General features: G+C 35.0%; 1 long non-coding RNA gene and 1 other non-coding gene across 2 annotated transcripts; both read right to left on the bottom strand.

Moving 5' to 3' along the window:
- Nucleotides 1-391: 391 nt before the first annotated feature.
- Nucleotides 392-3753, bottom strand: LOC113317477. The gene is made up of 4 exons (XR_003343573.1): nt 3475-3753; nt 2685-2978; nt 1764-1851; nt 392-698 (listed from the first exon to the last, which is right to left on the bottom strand). It is a non-coding gene; the product is annotated as an uncharacterized LOC113317477 (long non-coding RNA).
- A 1086-nt stretch (nt 3754-4839) lies between these two features.
- LOC113319877 lies at nt 4840-4918 on the bottom strand. Its single transcript, XR_003345853.1, has one exon. It is a non-coding gene; the product is annotated as a small nucleolar RNA snoR14 (small nucleolar RNA).
- Nucleotides 4919-5231: the final 313 nt, after the last annotated feature.

Raw genomic sequence — 5231 nt, 5'->3', positions numbered from 1 at the left:
AGATTTCGCTATTCCTAATTCAGTAGTTGGTTGGTTACAATGCTATGTTGAATAGTTCAATCATGAATCTAATTTCTAATAAAACCATAACATGTAGTTCAATTATAAATCTATCACTGAGTAAGAAACGTGATAAAACATAACAAATCAAGATTTCTAATAGAAAAATAAGATATACAAAGATCGATTACAAAAATTCAAGCATTAAAATAAACAAGCATTCACAATGTCAAGATAACGTGTGAAAAGGAGATAAAAGACAAGAGGGAGAAAAAGTGTGATGAAATCGCACCTGTAGCAAAGGAAAGTCCAGTTTCCCGAAATATGTTAGCCACTTGATCTTATCCTTCCCGGAACTTTGGGTGTTCCTTCGGTCTAGAAAAATTCAGCATTAAAATATGGCTTTTTCAAATATATAAGAACACATAGCTCATAGTGATAATACTAATAGTCATATCCTCAATCCGTAACAGAAAAACACATGAACTTCAGGTACGGGGAAAGGTAACAAAATAAACAAAAGAAGGAAAAAATAAAGATAAGCAATACAGTTTAAACTAGCAAGCATCAACTTAGGAGAGCTCATGCGCACAAATCCATCCTTCTTTAGTGGATGCCTAAAATCTGTTGAAGCATTTGGGTCCTTCTTCAGGTGCAGAAATACTGGAAGGCTTCGAAGGAAATAAACCAACATAAGTCTGCAAAAGTGGTAGAAATACATGTCACTAGTAAGAGGCCAAAAATATATACAAAAAAGCAATACATGATCAACATCGGAGCTTGGTTGCAAGAAATTAACACTTTGGTGAGCAAAACAAAAAAAATGTACAGGATATGACGAATCGATGATAATAACTCACTCTCAAAACAAAAAAAAAAACATCACAAGATAATCTGAGGATTTGCTAGTTTAGTTCACCTATGCAATAGAATCTGGGGATGAAGCTTTTTATGTATACAAGAGTCCTGTACCAAATATGGAACTGGCCTAGTTCACCTAAACTACATGAGGTGGTGGTGACACAAAAACTGGATCTATTACATAAATTAAACTACTCACTGACTATTCAATGACCGATATGTTCATAACTGGTATGTTTAGCAAAACATTCCTCTAAAACTGTTTAGATCGCGGATGGTGGAAGACAAGGACCACAACCCCAATCCGGCACATCGGGAAACAAGGACAAAGTTTCATCTCTGGTTGCATTCCTATCCTCCCAGCTGCTTCTTGATCAGTCACTGGCCAAGTTATTTGTATAGATGGCAGATTTTAGGCAAATGTTTTCCATCCATTACATGAACAGTAAAAAATGAGAATTTGGAGATAAATCTAGTAGTTGGTAGGTTACAATGTTATGTTGAATAATAGTTCAATTATGAATCTAGCTTCTAATAAAACCATAAAATGTATTTACCAATCCTTTTTATAAATCTATCACTGAGTAAGAAACTTGATAAAACATAACAAAACAAGATTTCAAGTAGAAAACAAAGATAAAAAAAGAAAAATTCAAATGGCAGAAAATCAAAAAAACCTACTCTACATGGGCAACACGAGACGAAAGAGAAGGATGGCCATTGAGTTGATATCAATTGCAAAGTAAAATTAAACACGATAAGGATAGATCTCTACCAAAATAAACAGAAGAGAGGAATATCTACACTTAGCATGTCTGATTTTACCACGCATTTAAATTAATATACACATCAATGGAACCATTCTTAATAAAAACCGTTTCAATCAGAGATAGAGTTTTTACCTTTCAGAAGAACAATCTCACCTTCTTCGATCTCTCCTGTGTTTCTCATTCTCATCAACGTCTTCTTCCTCGGTTCCTCAGAATTTCTCTGTCGAATATTTTTAGGGATAATGAAATTACACTAATCGAGAATATAAGAGGAAAGGGTTGCAAACTTGAAATGAGCTTTTAAATAGACACGATTCTCATTCTTGGAAATACCCATAGAATTTAAATTCTTGGAAATTGAATTTGAAATACATTTCCAGTCAAAGTGACAAAACCAAATGGTCAAAAGAGTAAAAACTGACACAGGCTTTTTACTGTTACCTAGACACTGTTTGTTGTCTGTGTTATGACTGTTACTTCTATAGGAATTTTACTGTTTCCAAAGTTATTAAAAAAGTTGGTTTATTGAGGAAATTTTTTTATCTGCTATATTTAGGCACTTGTGCTTTCTATTTACCTCAGAGGAGAGAAAATACTGTTCACTGTTATAAGTATGACCAGACTGCATCCACCATTAGTAACTGGCCCAACAAATGGACGCTCAAGTATGATAAGATGCAAATGAGCTACTCCCAATATAATCGAGGAAATATGCCAAGCTGAACTTTAGAAATATGATTTTCCAAAAATATCTACAAAGAGCAAAAATCAACACTTTGCTGACAAAGCAGAAGGCACTTCTTAATGGCAAGTCCTGATTCAGGGAATGTTGTTGTAAAGTATATGAAGAATCCCATGATAATAGTTCACCCTCAAACAAACAAAAAAAAAATCACAAGATAAATCTGAGGCGGCTTTGCTACTTTGGTTCAGCTATGCAATGGAATCTAGGGATGAAGCATTTTATGTGTACAAGAGACTGGTACCAAACATGGAACTGGGCTAGTTTCACCTGCCTACTCTATTCGAAAGTGATGAGAATGAAAAACTGACCTGACCGTCAGAGCTAACTCCAGAATCAACATGAATTGTTGCTGACACAAAAACTGGATCCATTAAAGAAATTAAACAACCCACTGACTATTCAATGGCCGATCTGTACGTAATAAGTATGTTTACTACGACATCCCTCTAAACTCCATCTCAGATGCTGGAATACAAGGAGCACCTAGAAAGCATCATCTGGCGAACCCCAGTCCGGCACATTGGGAACCAATGAAAGTTTCATCTCTGGTCGCTTTCCCATGCCTCCTAGCTGCTTTTTCTACAATCACCCCCAAGTGGTTCCTGCAGATGGACCAAACATAATTATGCAAATTAAGAAGGGAAATTGTGAGCATAAAACCTGTAACAGTTATAAAAGCAGCTATTAACTCCCATTGAATTTGGACTATTTTCCTTATCCATTTTTACCATTTAGCATCAATTCATTCCAATTTCCAAACAGACAACAAATCTATCAATGCATCTAACTTCATAATTCAGAATCGTATCATGCTTGCAAGTAGACTGATATATAAACATAATTCCACATCTTGTTGAAATTTGGCAGGAAAAAGCAAATGGGATTTGGTTGCTGAAACAATATATGGAGGCAGAAATCACCACCTCATTCCCTGGCTCGGCATAGTTAGCTGGTGAGGACTAGAGGAATATTAACAGCATCACTAATCATGTGAGGATGATGTTATCAGCTCCAGAAAAATAAAACAATGCCTAATCATGTTGATGATGTGTATTCAACCATTGAAATTTCTTTACAACAAACCTTAGAGCTGCTTACATGAAAGACAAACATAACAATGCCTTCTTCATCAGACAGATCAGAAGAAAGCCCTAATAACTGCAACAGTTACTCCTTGTCTTGAAACATCTTAGTTTAAGATCCAGTCACCATTATAAGTTAACCCATTTGGATGTTGAACTCCTTTATGATGCCAAGAATGATCACCACCTGAACACAAACATTATGAGCATCAAAGTACATAAATCCTAGCATGCTACACAACAATCATCATTTTTAACTGGAAGCAGTGAATTTAATTTACATTACACTAAACATCCTCCATAGAGTACCAATTAAAGTTGCAACAGTGAAAACCCCATGAAAAACAAAACATCTTGTGTCGCCTATTTCACAGATTTAATGATATATTAGTGGAGATGCATATGCAATAGAAGAGCCTTCATACAATCATGTAGGAGTATGAATGTTTATTACATTTATGCTTTTTGGAGCACAACAACTAATTGTTAGGCTACAACAAAAAGCACTCTTCAAATCTCCGTTCTTATAAATACAATCATCAGGCTCTCCAAATCTGCTAGCAGAAACTCCATAGACATTGTTACCACTAAACGAAGCTTGATATATACCATAACTTTATACAAGTGAACGCAAACCTATCAAATGTACTAACAATGTTAGGTGTAAGAACATGAACACCACAAACAAATGAAAAAAATGAGTTGCCAAATACAGAGAAGAACATTACTGACTCTGGGAACATGGACTTAAAGGTCTCCTAAAAGTAATAAATGTCTGGTATAACCCCACAAACGATCTATCAATTTACACAAAACCACAAGAAAACATCATGCTTCAATTTTGTTTCAACATTACCTGGTATAACCATGCACACAAACAATTGATATATAGAACAATTATCAAAGTTACCGCACTAATCACTTCTTCCTCCTCTTCCAAAGGTAAGAGCCACTCTAATCCCTAACAAAAACAGTCCATCCATAATGCTTCTTCAATCCCCTCTCCTGAGAATTATCAAACAGTTAGGATACTACAAATTTGGTATAATACTACATAACAAGATTGATGGTATAAAAAAAATTCCGCCTCATGAATCACATCCAACTAAGCCAACACAATTGTAAGGAACCTTTGCATTTTTAGCAATTCGTACAAACTACAAAGGCAACTAAATAGAAAAATAACAGGGATATTCCTTTATTGTATTAATATACTTAACACTAGACCTGCAAAAGTGCATTTAATTGAACTATTGGTATGCATTTCCTGAGTAATGAGTTTCTAGATACCCTGCGTAATCTATCCATTCATTTAACACCCAAATTAATTGCAGTCTCTTTTGACTTTAGGTTCAAGTTAGTTGTTACCCTAATTCCCAGAGCGATCAGAACCTGTCGAGATTTGAGAGTAACATCACAGAATTAAGTGGACTGAGCAATGAATTTTATCGTCATTTCCCTTAGGGTTTAGAATGGATCGGGGCAAGTATGAAGTCTCTGATTCGAACTAGGGTCAGTACTCACATAGACCTTTCTATAACTGGCATAAAGATTCATTCTACTAAGCTTGCCAACTAATCAATCACATTTGTAAGAATAAAAATTATATGCTAGAAACAATTTTAAGAAGGGAAAATCATTCCTTCCCGGTTTCCACTAAGATTGATTCAAGAGGAAGGTGAAGAAATAAAATCAAATACAATTCCCTTCATATATTTATTATATGCACTTGTCTGAACCGAACTTGGTCTCAAATTTCCACATCCAGTTATT

This window comes from Papaver somniferum, chromosome 10 (genome assembly GCF_003573695.1).
Source record: "Papaver somniferum cultivar HN1 chromosome 10, ASM357369v1, whole genome shotgun sequence".
NCBI classification, from domain to species: Eukaryota; Viridiplantae; Streptophyta; class Magnoliopsida; order Ranunculales; family Papaveraceae; genus Papaver; species Papaver somniferum.
Note: the sequence above shows the minus strand (reverse complement) of the source record. Positions and strands in the feature narration are given on the sequence as shown.